Genomic DNA, 17,263 nt, shown 5'->3' on the forward strand with positions numbered 1-17,263 from the left:
GTGTAGGTTACATGTATTAAATCATATACATTTATATATAAATAGAATTTATGATATATGTAATTTACATAATTATAATTATAATTATAATAATATACATAATATACAGTGCATTTGTCTTCCCAATTCTGTACTCGGTGACTTCTAAAATTATTCATGGTGGGAGCATTTCCACCACAGAAATAAACAGACACTACAAACTAGGGTTTTGACTTACTATTATTTGTTTCCAGGGACCTGGTTTACCAATATTACAACTGTCTTTAACTCTAAATATTTCATGTCCTTAGGAATAATGACATTCTCTTACCTAACTACAGTAAAGAGACCAACATAAGAAAAATTAACACTGATAAAATGCCATTATATGATCCAAGTCTGTATTAAATTATACCAATGGTTCTAATAAAGTCCTTTATAGCTATTGCCCCTCCTGGTCCAGGATCCAATCCAGGCTCACACATTATATTTAGTAGCCATGTCTCTTATAATTGTTTTAAAAATTGGAATAGTGCCTCTTCCATGTTTTGGTCTTTATGACCTTGGTATTTTCGAAGGGAATAGAACAATTTCGATTTGCCTGATATTTTAGGCTTTGTTTGGTGGGAATATAGTTTAAGGGACAAAGTGTTTTCAGTGCATGATACTAGGAGGCAAATGGTGTTTAGCCCAGTATTGGTAAGTTAACTTTGATCACTTGAGTAAGGGAAAGTACACCAGGTTTCTTTACAGTGAAGTTAACTCTGTTTCCCTTTGCCGTTCATCACTTCAGTGTGGGGCTGCATTATCATCTAAACTTTGGCCATTACAATGCATGAAATAAGCGACATACAGTATGAAAGAAAAGCCAAAGTTTTATTTGTTCTGAAATAGCTTAAATGTTACAGGTTTTTGTAGTTGTTGCTAAAAGAGAAGTAAAAATTAAAATACAAACTGTGAGCCGCGTGTCCAGGGAGAGTTTTCATGCTGTAGTCATGTTCTACTTGTGAGGCGGGCATGTGTGCGAAAGAGAAGAGAGCCAGGGTGGCGTGGTGGGGAGACGGTGGGGAGATACGCCCACTCCCCGCCTCAGCCCTTTTCTGTTCTGAAGTTGCTGCTGTTGACGACGCTACAAGACAGTCTCTGAATTTCAGTTATTTCATCTATAAAACTAGGATACTAGTTCTTCTCTCCTGGGAAGATGAAATTAGACAGTGGTCGTAGCTAACATTTACTAAATGCTATATATGAGCTGGGTGCTTGGTCATTTAATCCTCCTATGAATTTACAGATGAAAAAGTGTGGGAAAGCTCCGAGACGAGAAAGGTTAGGTGTCCAGACAGCTCCCACCACGTCCTTGACTGATTGTCCCCCAAATATGCATTTTCTTCCATTAATTCCATTTTACACACTTGCGAAGTGTCGAATAGGAGACTGTCCTGTAACAAACAAGGGACAGGGACCGAGGAAGACTTCTATCGGCTCATTTGTCACACCCCACTGTCCTTTCCAGCCTTCCAAAAAAGAATTCTTGTTGTTCCTCGCTTTATTGTCTAGACTATGGTTTCTTGGCTTTGTACGATTGCCATTTTGGGCCAGATGAGAGCTTGCTGGGGGTGGGGGGCTGTCTTGTGCATTACTGGGTGTTAAGCAGCATCCCAGGCCGATACCCACTCAATGCCAGCACCCATCCTGTAGCTGTGACAACCAAAAATGTCTCCAGCAATGGTGAAACACCCTCTGGGAGGGCAAAGTCACTCCCAGCTGAGAACTGTGGCCTTAGGGCATTGGTGGTCACACGTGTTGGATAACAGGGCACGGTGGATAGTTTAGTGACTCTGCCCTTGGTGGCCGTGTGATCTTAAGCAAGTCCCAGTTACTCTGGGCCTAATTTCCTTAGCAGTTAAATAAACTCTGTTTTTCAAACCTAGTATCTATCCCTCATGCGGACTAAAATGAGAGGGCAGTTCACAAGTTTTTAGCTCTTTTTCTGTAGCTGTTTGAAAAACAAACTATTGTTGCTTATTTGAAATGTCCGGGGACCAGAGTCCAACCCTGAGGCTCTGCTGTAATGGCCTGTGGACTGTGGGACAAAAATGATCTCTAAAAATATCTTTCAGCCACTTTCTTTTTCTGCTAGTTTAAATACTCTTTAGTGACTTTCCCCTATGAAGGCCCTCTAAAGTCACAGATACCCAATATGAAAAGGTCCAGAAAGGCTACACATTCATTTATAATTTGACACTCTAACAATCCTGGTGAGGATATTGAAAGCTAAGGCTAAATGTATTTATTTTATTGACCAACCAAACAGCTCGCTTTATAGCTTCTCTGCACCGTGAGAGTGTTCTGTGCGTCACTTAAAAGTTAGCAGTGAAGGGGCGCCTGGGTGGCTCGGTCTGTTAAGCATCCAACTGTGGCTCAGGTCATGATCTCACAGTTCATGTGTTCAAGCCCCACATCGGGCTCCGTGCAGACGGCTCGGAGCCTGGAGCCTGCTTCGGATTCTGTGTCTCCCTCTCTCTCTGCCCCTCCCCAACCCCTCAAAAATAAACATTAAAAAAGAAGATATCAATGAAAATACCTTCATGTGTTCATTCATCCATTGATCCTATCAATAGATGTTTACGTAGCACCTATTTTTTGCCACTTTAACTGTGCTAGCTTAATGTTTTTCTACAGACTTGCTGGTACACGTGAAGGGGACAAGGTCTGTAGAATGTACAACTAGACAGCATGTTTCAATGTTGTACATGCAGTATTATTTTCCTAATAAGCACTGCAGCACATCAAGAACCTAGTACAAATATTCATATTTGGAGAAAGCAGAAAAGAGGAGACATCCATAACACTCCCATACAGGTTCACTAGATCCTAATTCCTGGCTGTACCAAAACGGGAGCCCAAGAGTTAATTTCAGAAAGCACTTAAAATCTGATATGAGAAATCTCTGTCTATAAAAAAAACAAAACCAAACCACAATACCCTGAGGCAGGCAATTATCTGCTGAAATGAAAACAGAAAGACAAGCCATAGGATAACAGCTGAAACCTCAAAGAATAGCAATATTTATCAGTGGTAATTTTAAAACAAAATACATAAAATTAATCTCAAGGTCCTCTAGGATTTCCTTTTGATTTATTTCTCTATTTTTGGCAAAAATTCTGCCAGCCTGAGTTGTGGGCAATTTTACTAGTGATGTAGAAAACAAGGGCCCCATCCCTTCTCCATAATTATCAAGAAAAATTGAGAGATATTCTTTATTGGAAGCCCAGATGTACATATTCTGACACACAGTGACTTTCTGGAATGCCTGCCCTTTCTGAATGCTAAAGCCAAAAGAGTGAAAGGATAAGAAAACTATGACTAATCGTATCTAATTGCCACAAATTGGAGCTGCACACCAGGGTAGCAGGAATAATTACTTCTAGGGACTTTATCACCAGCAATTTTAAATCCAAGGGGACGTGAATGAGGTCAATTTTCTGTGTAGGAGCACAATGACTGGTAACCAGAGTTAATGACCATTTGATGGCTACTGGACACACTATCGCAACTGAGGGATTTGTTGGATTGCAGTTATGGAAGGATCGTCAAAGATCACACAATTCAATCTCCTCGTAGTAGAGAAAAGGAAACCAAGGCTCCTAGTGGTGAAATTACTTGGGCAAATCATCAAGTTTGGTCTCCTGACTCCCTCCTGATGTTCTTTCTGCTTCTTCAGGTTGCTTCTCAGAATGCTCAGTTGTCTCTTCTCTTAAGACAGACTCACAGTTGGAATCCTGAATCCTCACCAGACTGTGATTTCATGTGGTTGCCCCTCTAACCAAAACTTCCACTGGGTGGATAGGATGTTAAAACTTACTATAGCAGACAGAATGCTGAAGTTCATATGAAAGTGTGATTTTTCTGTCTTGAAAACATTTACATCATAGCCTTCGGAACTTCTGAAGATATTTATTTTACATTTTTTTCTACTTACCTAGTGCCTTGACATCTCCCAGATTGATGGTGGGATTCAGTGGGGGCCGATGACATTTACTTTTTCCATCTAATCTCTAAGAATCAAAGGTGTTCCCCTGGGTAGTACTCCCAGCATTACAGCCCACTTGGACTATTTGGATTTTTTTTCATAACAAGGCTTATCAATCTTATCATAGATAAGGTGTCCATAAAGCAATATCTAGGACTCAAAACATGCTTAAAACTGGACGTTTGTAATATAATTTGTTCAAATTAAAATACAAATGGATCTCAGGAATAATTTTAAAATCATTTGGTTATTCATACTGAGTCACTGGGAAGTATGAAATGCTGAACATATTAGGTAAACCTACACTGAAATTTAAATGTCACACTGATTTATGTTAGCTTCCTAAAATCTGAATGAAGAATTTTCATGTTTTTATTATATAATTACATAACATAGAACTATTGTGAATGATTTTTCTAGTTTTTTAAAAAAGTATACATTTTTTTAATATTTATTTGGTTTTGGGAAACAGAGTGAGACAAAGCATGAGCAGGGAGGGGCAGAGAGAGAAGGAGACACAGAATCTGAAGCAGGCTCCAGGCTCTGAGCTGTCAGCACAGAGCCCGATGCGGGGCTCGAACCCACAAACCATGAGATCTTGACCTGAGCTGAAGTCGGACGCTCAACCGACTGAGCCACCCAGGTGCCCCTGATTTTTCTAGTTTTTTTAGATTATAAAATTGATATGTATTTACTAAAGAAATTTTGGAAATTAAGAAATATATAAAGAAAAATAATTAAAAAATCACCCACATAACCATTTAGATGAAATGAATGTTATAAAAAGTATTTAAAAATTAATCCAGCATATTTTATTTCAGTTCATGTCACAAGATTTCTGCCTGCCTAGGAGAGGAATCACTGTATGAGAGCCACAAGTATATCATGTTATGGAACTAGAAATAAGGCTATTTATATATAACTCATTGTCTTATGGAGGATTAAGGTTGTTAGAGAGTTGCATAGAAAGATAAAAAGACAACAAGTGGAGTGAGTAGATGGAAGAAAATTAGGGGTGGGATCTCCAAATGGAGGAGACAGAGGACATCTGTCATAATTACCTGTGTCCTAGCCATGGGTGGTTGGAAAAAGGAACTTGGGCGGTTGCATGATTCACAAAATCCATGATACACAAAACTCATAAAATATAAATTCCCTGTATGATGGTGTCCTAAACAACATACTTATGATATATGTGATGATAAGCTTTTCATAAAAATGATCCCTTGGCAGAGATCGATGGTTTCTTACCAAGAAATAATTCATGAAAATCGGTTCCACTGGCAGAAGTGATAGATGGTGGGGGTCAATATATTTCACTGTAGATACCTCTCCCTTTGCTAATCTGGCTTAATTCCTAGAGAGTGCTAGGTTACTACATGGGCAGACAAAGCTGGTATTTAAGACAGTGGCAAATTATTTGTCATGAAAAAAAGAAAGACAAACTTAATCCAATTGGAAAACCAAGAAGAAGGATATTTTCATTTTTAGCATTCACTTGTGTTTTATGCAATTTTGAAGAATGATTTATTTCAGGTTGCCTATGGCAGGAGGAGGCACCATTATCTCAGTTCTTATGATGTTTAAAGTACTAGCCAGGACCTGCTTTAGGGGCATGTCTTAGGCTATCTAGAAAAGGGGAAAATTGTTGTTCATTTTTTATTAAAATTTTTTTTATGTTTATTTTTGAGAGAGAGAGAGAGAGGGCAGGGGAGGGGCAGGGAGAGAGGGAGACCCAGAATCTGAAGGAGGCTCCAGGCTCTGAGCTGTCAGCACAGAGCCTGACACAGGGCTCGAACCCACAAACCATGAGATCATGACCTGAGCCAAAGTCAGATGCTTATTTGACTGAGCCACCCAGGAGCCCCATTAAAAAAAAATAATAATGTTTATTTTAGAGAGAGAGAGAGAAAGAAAGGTAGAGAGAGAGGGAGACACAGAAACCAAAGCAGGAAAATAGTTGTTCTTTAAGCAATTGCACTGAATATTTCTTTTTCTTGGTTAAGTTTCAATAACTACTAAGTGGCGGTGAGCTTGGGGTCACATTTCCTGCAGAGTCCTGGGAGTGTAGCTATCATCAGACCAATATTCCTTAAAAGACTTCAGAGCTGGAGACAGAACAGGTGACAAGTAGGCCTCTGCCCCACCTGTGCCCCATTTCTGCATCAAGGGATCCAGAGGCCAATTTCAAGAAGAACCAATATTCTCTTCAGATACTCTTTGGATATACCCTTTGGCACAAATGGATAGATGTTCTAGGTCCTCAAATGTTACTGAATAGAGCGTGCCCACTGTTATTTTGCGCTAAAAAAATTTACTGCATATATAATTGTATACTTCTGATGGCTAATTTCATGTGTCAACTTGACTAGGCCACAGGACGTCCAGATGTCTGGTTAAACATTATTTCTGGTTGTGTCTGTCAGGATATTTTTGGAAGAGATTAGCATTTGCATTGGTAGACTGAATAATAAAGAAGATGCCCTCCTCAATGTGGGAGTGTCATCCAATCCACTGAGGACCTGAACAGGATTAAAAGGCAGAGGAAGGTTGACTTTGTTCACTCGGCCTGACTGTTGAGCTAGGACATTGGTCTTGGGAGTCCTTTGGAGTGAAACTTACCCCTGGTGCTCAGGACTTCAGATTTGCATTGGTATTTCCACCAACTTTCCTGGGTCTCCAGCTTTCAGACAGGGGGTGGTGGAATTTCTCAGCTTCCATAGTTAAGGATCCAATTCCTTATAACAAATATCATCATCATGTTATATATCTATATCAATATCTCTATATCTATCTATCTATCTATCTATCCATCCACCTATCTGTCTGGTTTCTCTGGAAAACCCTAACCCAATACCCTACCTTGTAACAACCAAAATAAATGTCATATACCACTCACAGAGCCCAGTAGTAACTCCTAGAAGTGAGGCCCACTGCTAAGTTCCACTAGCATGGGTGGGAAAGAGTAGCGACAATACATTTAATGAAATATAAAGAATATTTGACTCTAATGAATCACACTATTGTCAGAGTTGGAAAGAGGTAAACTGGGAAGACAACCTGAAGGACATAATCTTTGCGTGTAGTTTTACATTTAAAATGTGATATTGCCTGCTGAATGACTAACTGGTGATTGAATACTAAGAAATTCGACTCCTTGCCTGAATTTCCAAGACATACAGCACAAGTACCAAACTAAAGGACCATGTGTGGATTACTATTTTACCTATATATGTCGTATGTTTATAACTATCCCTTGATCATGCATAAAAACCACGTATTACCAGAACCTGCTCTAAGAGCAAACTAAAAAACATCAACTCATTTTCTAGAATTAAAGGGTTTTTCAACTGTCTCTCAAAGTCATGTCAGTATGTTATATTGAAGCAACCATCAGTATCCAACTAATGACACAGGCCTTTGAACAGTTATCTGGGAATAGCTTATTTCAGAGAAGCTTCCTGGAAACTGTCCACAGAGATGGAAAGTCTTTTCTTAGCAGGTAACTCTATATTCAGGATTCCAAAACAAAAAGAAGCACCATTTTCCAGAATGTAGCATGGCACAGTGCAGGCAAGTAAGGAAAACCCTTTTCGTGAGTGCTGAAATTAGTCACATAAATTCGATGTCACTTGTATAATGCATTGTCTTTGCTGATTTGGATTCCTGCTGCCTGCTTAATAAGTTAAACTAGCATGGCAGAAGGGCACATATCTTTGGTCATTTGTTGGAATTAAAAAAAAAAAAACAACACAACTGAGTGGTTAATTTGTCGCTATTTTGTCAAATCAATTAACTTGAAAAGATACTGTTGTCAAGGAACGACCTATTTGCCCATTTGAAGGTCACCATATACAGCAGAGTGATAGCAACTTTGGTGATGCACACTGATGGGTCATTTTATATTTAGCCCTGTAAATTGGCTTTTCTTCTTTCCCTTTCTAAATTATAAGAAATTTGGGACAACTCGGGATGCTGACTCCTTTGCAGGCTGTTTTCAATAGATCAGGGATTCCGGCTTAGGCATAAAAATGTATCTGTGCTTGGCTCATCATAGTTGCTTCTAGGGTCAGCCTTACCCTTGGGGTAAAGTTAGAAGCCACTGATATTGGTGTGATTAAGGAGCAGAAAGAAAGCTCCCTGTTGCAAGAAGGCAAAGAGAACACAGTCTTTGTGTGATATTGTGCTGTTTAAGAAAAAGTCTCTGAACCTCAATTTCCTCATCTTTAAAATGGGGTAAAGATTTCTCATTTTAGGTCATTCTTAGATAAAGTGAAATAAATAAAAAGAATTCTATATATATAGTAGGCGCTCAATAAAAACAAATGACTATATCCAAATAATTATCCCCCCTAAACTGTGGCCGGCTCTAGAAAGGACCATTTCTGATGGAAATGCCTCTGGGAAGTATTTCACTTTAGCCCAAGCCGACTTGTACTTTTCTAGTAAATGCACTTATATGATCCTTTGAAGTCAGCAGCAGAGGAGAGCCTCAGGCTGGTTAGTGGCCCACAGCAGAGTTCAGTGTTTGGTCACTGTGATAACCCTTGTTGACAATAAAAAGCAGAATCTCCGGAGAGACAGAGACAAGCTCCAGGGGTTGACAGAAGCTGACTTTGATTCAGAAGCAGCGGGACTGTCACTGGGGAGCAGGAACTCGTTTCCATCAATGGCCTGAAACCAGGACAAAGCCAGAGACGAAGCCAGAGGATGAGGAATCACAGGGAGCAGAGGGTCGGGGGCTGGGCAGGGCATGGGTGCAAACTGAGAACCGGGTAAATGAAGCCTCCAGCTCCCACAGTGTGGAGTTGGTCAGGAGTAGTGGGAACCAGCTGCTTCATTGGCAATGACTTCTTGGTCTTCAAAGGACCTCACCCTTGTAGTCAAAGAGAACAACATAAGCCTCATGGCCAGCTAAGTGAAGTCAGGCTTCATTATGGAGAGGGAGTGGAAGACACTCTTAACTGTCAGCAGTGGGGGGCTCAGCCACCTGTTAAGAGGGGCGACAAGTGCCTGGTAAAGAGAGTTTTCGTCCGTCTCACAAATGGTGTAACACCAGCTCTGTCCATTAACTCGTTGTGATTCGAATGAGATCCAGATTAAAATATCACTTCCATCATATTCTATACACTAGAACTCATGAATTCAGGTCAAATTAGCCATAGTTTCATCCTTTGTTTACTCAACTTGACGCTGTTTCTCCATGTCTCCAGTCACAGATTTAGGAAACGGCTTCAGTTTTTCAGCTTCGGTTACTGTTGGTTTTCAGACAGTGGCTTGATTAGTAAAAAATGTGATTTGATGCCACGATCTTGGTAACAAGTGATGGGAGATCAACTTAGAGGTGATACTTTCTTAGCACCCATCCCACAGAAGGCTGGTCCAACTGGTGTGTCCAGATGTAAACCCACATATAATTATTGGTTAAAAAAAAGAAGTGAAAAGGAACAGATTGGTAATCTCAGATCATAAAATGTCAGGCGTTGTTGTAGCCTAACATATGTGATATATGTTTGTGCATATTTGTATGTGTATATAATATATTACATATTATATATGTGTGCTATGGATATATGCATATATATGTATATAATGTGTGTATATACGTATACATATACACATATACATATATATAATATGAAAGTCTTTTTTATTGGAAGCTCTTTTATCTTTTAGCTTTCAGTGTAGCGTTGGCACATAATCACCAATTAGCAAATGTCTGTAGAATTAGTGAATTATATCCTACTTTATAGGTAGTTAGTAAAAGTGAACACACAGCTGTAAAATGCTTATTATCTTCTAGGTATTATTCTAAGTACTTTGTAGTATATTAACCCATTTTAGTCTCAAAAAATGCTGCAAAATTGGCATTATTACTATTATCCCATATTACAGTGGAAGAAACTGAGGCACAACAAGGCCAAGTAACTTGCTCAAGATGCACAAAGGCAGAAATGTGATTTCAGCTCAGGCCATCGGACTTCAGTGTCTATGCTTTCAACTATCATGCCACGATACAGAGATACGGAATTTGACGCTATGGTGTTGCGAGTGGGTCTGAAGGGGACCCCTGCCGCAGCCCAAGCCGGTCAGTTTATGAGAATCCAAATGACTAAGAAGAAGTTTCTGGCTGTCTATTACTTCCTCCCGTGAAAACACGTAGGTGTCAGGTACAGTCCAATTTAAAACACAACCTATGGGGCAGACATAAAATTCATTTTGGGAGTTCTGGGATGAACACCTCAAGAATTGGCAGTCGGCTGCCGGAAGTTAAAACTAAGGGACGGTGAGGGCTTGTGAGGCTGCTGATACCAAGCCCCATGGCGTGCAAAAAAGGACTCCGAGGCCATATGTGTTGGGCACATAGGCTGGGCACAGTGCTAAGTGCCCTATGTGCGTTGTCTCACTTAATCATCACACACAGACAAAAAATCAAGAACTCAACGCCATTGCCTTTGTTTTTCCGATAGGGAAACTGAGACTCAGAAAGATTAAATAACTGGCCAACGTCTGTTAGTGAAGTAACAGTCTGGATTCAAATCCAGTTCGATCTGACTCTAATGCCCAAGCTCTTAAACACTATCATACACACACACTTGGAATTTATGTGGCATGGGGTTCCGTGTGGTAAGTTTGGGGAAAAGTGGAACGGTAGAAGAAGAAAAGGAAGCAAAGTGCAGACGTATTCATTTTTGATGACAGGGGAGACCTAGTAGCATTCGTTCTCGTGAAGATTCTAAATGAAACACAGGTGTCATTTTAGAGACCACAAAGAGAATGAATGTGGCCTGAGGCAAGGGAGACTATGTGACGGTGACATTTGGTAGTGGCTTCACAGTTCTTACGCTGTTGGAGCCAAGTCTTCTAGAACCAGTTCTGTGCTTTGGGATTCAGGAGGCTGTTGGAAGCTCAGTGGGCTCAGCCCCCTTGGCTCTCAGCAAAAGGGATAGCATAGTAGCATCTCAAAGGCTTGTTTTTTTGTTTTTGCTTGTTTGTTTTGTTGTTTAATGAACACGTTCCTCACAGAGGAATCTGGTATAACGTTCAAGAGTAAGGCTTTGGATCTGGGCACAATTCATTAGGGTTCCTTGACCCAAACACAACTATCTAGAAAATTGTTCTAATCCTGTGTGCAGGTGGAGAGTGGAGGTGTTGTCTATTCAGAAGTAGAAAATGTCTTTTCCAGGCAAAGCTGTCTCAACCAACCTAATCTGGGAAGAGGCTTTGTCTACACCCTATGGACCACGCAGTTACCCAGAGTTTACTCACACTGAAAACAAAAATGTAGGTGTAATAGACTACTGAGGGAAATCTAGGGAATAATTAGGAGATATCTGTGATCCCTTGCCCAACATCACAAGACACTTTCTTCATAGATATGTCCTTTCTATTTAACTGAGAAAGTATTTTCATTTAAACAATTTTTTTTAATGTTTGTTTATTTCTGAGACACAGAGAGACAGAGCATGAGTGGGGGAGGAGCAGAGAGAGAGGGAGACACAGAATCCAAAGCAAGCTCCGGGCTCTGAGCTCTCAGCACAGAGCCCGATGCGGGGCTTGAACTCACAAACCGTGAGATCATGACCTGAGCTGAAGTCGGTCACTCAACCGACTGAGCCACCCAGGTGCCCCTGAGACTGTGTGTATCAGGCACTGATGTAGGTGCTTAAAAAGATGACCCAATAATGCTGGGACTTAAATTCAGATAATATTTTACATTTTTATAGTGCCTTAATATACTTTATCTCATTGGGCATTGAGCCAATTCTGAGAGTTTGAAAGGCGATGAGTCTTCTAAAAGGAAGGAATAACCTTTCAGTATTCTTCAAGTTGTTATGTGTGTTCTAGGTATTGTCAACCCTCTCTTAGATTTCTAAATTCATAAAAGTCTGGTGGTAATGTCTTTTCTACCTACCTTAAAGGATTATAGCACTGTTTAAAATCAGGTGACTGTTAAAAAACTAATTAATAAAAATAAAAGTAATACCCAAGTCCAGCTAATTATTTATTTGATTTTTATATTTAATAAATATTAACATTTATTTATTTCATTTTTGTTTTCTAAAATGTATTTTATGTTTTTATTTTTTTAAGTTTATTTATTTTGAGAGAGAGAGAGAGAGAAAGAGAGAGAGTGAGCATGAGTAGGAGGGGTGCAGAGAGAGAGAGAATCCCAAGAAGATTCTGTGCTACCAGTGCAGAGCCCAACTTGGACGGGGCTTGAACTCATGAACCATGAGATCAAGAGCCAGCCAGGTGCTCCAAAAGTACTCTTTATTTTTTTAAATTCATGTGTAATTATCATACAGTATTATATTAGTTTCATGTTTATAATCTAATGATTAAATAATTCTTTACAATTCTCAGTGCTCATCATGATAAGTGTACTTTCTTTTGATTTTTTACAACCTTATTTTTTAAGTTTTTATTTTAATTCCAGTTAGTTAACTAGAACTAAATATTTAGAATCAATGATTTTAAATAATTTTTGATTGCTTTTCACTTTCTTTGTCTATTTTTTCCATTGTGATAGAGTAGGATACACCAAAAGAATAGTTTTCCAAGTCCCACAGCTGTAAGTAGTAAAAAGTTATGACCAAGCCACAGGGTTTATATAAAGGTACCATCTGAGTGTCATGTTTCTCTTCATCTAAATATTTAATTGGCCAACCTAATGTAAGAGAAACCCAAAAATGCAGGACTACATCATTGCACTAATCTCTTGTGTGTAACATTTGTGATAGCTGTGCCTACATAGTACCAATGCCTACCATCTTTGAATAGGCAACTTTGTTCCACAACAGTATAATAGACGTGTAAACATTTATGATGAAAAATACATATGCTTATCAGCCATGTGTGTTTACTCTAGAAACACTGCCATTAGTGGATCCAACACGCTAGCCTCTGAAACATTTGTGGAGTCCTTAAATGCAGCTTAGGATTTAAAATTCTACGTCTTCTTCTAGCTATCACCATATTTTATAATTTCCCTTTTACCGCCAAGCTTTTTGAAAGAGAAATAGAAACTATATATTTCGACTGCCTGATTTTCCATTCATTCCTCAATGAATCACAAGCTGGCTTTCATCCCATTCATCCTCTTGCCAAGGTCATACCTGAACTCTTAGATGGTAAAACCAATGGGCACTACTGAACTCTTGTATTTCTGATGTTGTAGCAATATTTGACACTATTTCTATGTCCTTTTGAAACTATCTCTTCCCTTGCTATACGTGTTTCTCTTTTCTCTTGATTTTCCTTCTTCTCTAGAGCCCCTAATTTCATCTCTTTATTGAGCTCAACTTATTTGGCCTACCCTTTAAACGTTGATGATGCAAGAGATTCTATTCTTGATCTTTATTTTTCTCATTTTATTCACATTCTTATTTTTTCCCATACCTTCAATGATCACCTCCACCGTTGATGACTCCAGAATTTCTACATAAATTTATATCTGTATCTTAGATTTCTCTCTTACATTACAGCTCTCTGGAGTTGTTTACTGAAACTAGTCATTGGTTACTGAAAATTTTCACATAAATCCATATGTCTATTTATTAATTTATGATCACTTTTTATATGTCCCACAAATATTGCAAAGTAATGTGTCAAAACCAAACTCCTTACATGTTATCTTTTTCTCCTTTATTTTCAATCTGATGCCTGGAGATGCCCTTTACCCAGTCACACAAGTTAAAAAACCTGGTGATGTATTTGATCCACTAACTTGGATCTCTGGAGAAGGTACTTTCCCTTGATATTTTTAAAAAGCTCTCCTTATGCATTTCTAATGTGCATCCAAGGTTGAGAGATTCACCCAGTGTTTCACCAATGCTAATGTGCACGAGTCACCTACGGATCTTGTTAGCTATAAATTCTGATTAAGTAGATCTAGGTTGTGGCCTGAGGTTCTGCATTTCTATCAAGCGCCCACATGATAACAAAGGCTATTTGTGGGCAAAATTTGAATATTAAGGCTATAGATTATTTTCTGATCATATCACCAGTTGACTTGCCCTCTCTTATGGTTTTCTTGGTGGCATGTGTGAAATATTCCAAAGATGGCATGTGGGTTCTTTCACACATTCTTCCAGCAGTACAACTTTCGTGTGAATCAGGTATCGGCTATGCCTTTGTCTTTCCTTTGTCAGCACGTTCTAGTCCCGACTTCTGTGTTAGAAATGTACCAGGCACTTTGGCTATGAGATTGCAAGAGCTGCTTAGCATACCACGTCATTCCATGTATAGAAAGCCCTTTAGGACTTGCCTTTGTCCCCATCTCCAGCTTCAACTCCTGTCTCTTGTCCTTTGAGCCCTACTCCCTTGCAAGCAAAACCATTTATACATCAATATATGTACCATCAACTTGTAGGGTTCTGTATATTACGCACACACACACACACACACACACACACACAACACCCCTGCCTGGAAAACTTTCCTCTATACCCTATTTATCTTATCTGCAAATTGCAGCTCAGAGGCCATTTCAAGTTAGAAGCTATTCCTATTTCTATGTGCTCCCAGGATGCCCTTTATTATCTCCATCTTGAAATTTAAGGGTGACAAATGAATTTACATAGCCATCAACTCATTTATCAAGCTTTTGCACCTCTAGATATTTTTTTCTGCCATGATATAGTCCAATCAGGTAGCAAAATGAGAGTACATTAGGATTAAACATGAATAAAGCAATACAGTGGGGTGGTTTTTAATAATTTATATTAGTTTATCCCTTGATGGCTCACAGGCCATCAAGTCAAACTTCCTTGTCTATTTCAGTTCTTGAATATTTTGAAGTTCCCTGGTAAGCAAAGTCTATAACAAAAGGATCATAGGAGATTTGAAGTTTTCTAAGAAAAGGGCTTAAAATAGAGCACAAGCTTTTATTCCAAAGATCATTCTTCTTTACCAACAGAGAAACAATCAATACTTGCCTAGGGAATATAAAATTTGTTTACTCATGATGGTCAATGGAGCCTCAGTTCCTGTCTTTATCCCAATGATGTTCTCAGTCACGACATCTGGCACTCGACATCTAGCCTGATGTTATTGAATTTGCCCTGTGTGCTTCATCACATTTCACACCCTGCAGGCCACCATTAGCCTGAATAATTAAGAGCTGGATAAGTCTTCCCCTTCCAAGATGCTGTCACGAAGTTGAAGGGTTTAGAAAGAATTTAAGTAATTTGGATGACTTTGCAAACTCTTCATTGAGAGTGATCAGAAGAGACTCTAAATGAAGATGCTTTTAAAACAAAAGATTCACAGGCAAACAAGTTTTGGAAATGGTTTCTCTTAGGAAAATCTCATAGCTAAATTTATACCTAATCTGAATTTGTCTTATTTGGGAAATCTACAAATGAAATATATAGATTTTTAACTTCTATCCCTTTCCCTTACCATCAGCTATTGACAGTATACTTGCAGTCACTTAATATTATAATAATCAATGCCTTCAAACAAAAGGACTGTCTGTTAGCTAAAAGCCTAAGGCAAAGGAAAGATCCATTGAGAATGACACTTCATTTGTTTGGGTGAAATTTAATTTGCTTGAATAAAATTGAAATGCATCTGATCTTTTGTTCATTTAAAAAATTGAACTACTTAATTGGTGACTTAGACATGGCTTTATGGTTTTTCAAGTTCAAAAGATAACACTAATTTCAAAGCTTTAAAATCCCATTTAAGTGCAATCAACCAGTTTTCTAAATATTCAAGAAAGTAAATGGTGCTCCATCACGTCACAGGCTCTACAAGCTGTTGTATCCTGGGCAGTATTTTTAAATGCTATCCTTTATTGAGCCAATTCTTGCTAAGAAAATGGCTGTGAACATCTTCTTTCTTATGAGTGTAGACTCCATGAAGATAGAGTCTTTAGACATTTTTATTCAAAGCTCTATTCCAGTTTAACAACAATGCCTGGCTTATAATAGCCAGTCAATGAGTTTTAGACTAATGTGAGCTGTGAGATGCTTCTTCGTTTTCACTCCAGGGTGCTGTGGAAGTGCCAGTTGCCAATTAACTCTTCAAGAGCATCAGCCTCCTACAAGGAGTCAGTTTACTGATGAACAAATATGAAGCAGAAAGAGCTCCATTTTCTTTTACCTAAGCTTGTGAAAAGCCAATTTTCAACTCACTATAAGAACCCCATTTTCAACTCACTATAAGAGTGGTGTCGTCAACCTCACCCCCCCCCCTTTTTTTTTATTAATATCCGTGCCTTTCCAAAAACCTTGGGGCCAATTTCCAAATCATACCATGACTTTCAAATTCTTCCAGAAGTTGCCTAATAGATAGGTGGTGTTTTCATTCCTTGAGGCAAAACTATCCCCACAGCGGAACTGAACCACTGGGCAACAGACCCAGCAGAAATCTTGGCTGTCTGGCAGAATGTGATGCCTAGAGTATCGATATGTTGATCTATGAGGCCCAGAATGGACTAGCATAGCAGATGTGTGTGGTGGAGGAAAGCAGGTCAAGTGTGTGAGCAGGAAATATGAAAAGATACAAATGCTGTGGTTAATATTAGGCAGCTCTTGGCATCCAGTGCTATACGTTATCATGTCCCAATTACAAAGCAAAGAGTTCACCCTCACAGTGATTACTTTTATTCATTTCCTAGGGTTGTCATAACAGATTACCACAAACAGGATGACTTGAAACAACAGAAATGTATTCTTTCAGAGTCTGGAGGCCAGAAGTCTGAAATGAAGTTGTCAGCAGGATTGGTTCCTTTTGGAGGCTCTGGAGAAGACTGCTCCTTATCTCTCTCTGAGCTGGTAGTGGCTGTTGGCAATCCTTGACATTCTTTGGCTTGTAAATACATCGCTTTAAACTCTGTTTCTGTCTTCACATGGCCTTTCTCTCTGTGTTTTTCCTGTGTCTCTCTGTCTCTCTGTGTTTCAAATTTCTCTCTTCTTTCTCTTATAAAGACACCGCTCATTGGATTTAGGACCCACCCTAAAGCCAGGATGATCTAATCTCGAGATTCTTGATTACATCTGGAAGGACGCTATTTCCAAATAAGGTCAGTTCACAGGTATTGGGGGGGTGGTTGTCAGACTTGGATATATCATTTTTGTCCATTATCCAACCCACTATATTGGTAAAAAATAGGACTGAATCTCAGGTTATAAAAACAAAGGTCCAGATAAGGCTCAGACACAGAGAAAAGAACACAAGAGTCTAATTGTAGTGACTTGTGGAAGATAAGCTTAGGAATCTCTGGGGCTTACACCAATGGAT

Source organism: Panthera uncia, chromosome D2 (assembly GCF_023721935.1).
Source record: "Panthera uncia isolate 11264 chromosome D2, Puncia_PCG_1.0, whole genome shotgun sequence".
Taxonomy (NCBI): domain Eukaryota; kingdom Metazoa; phylum Chordata; class Mammalia; order Carnivora; family Felidae; genus Panthera; species Panthera uncia.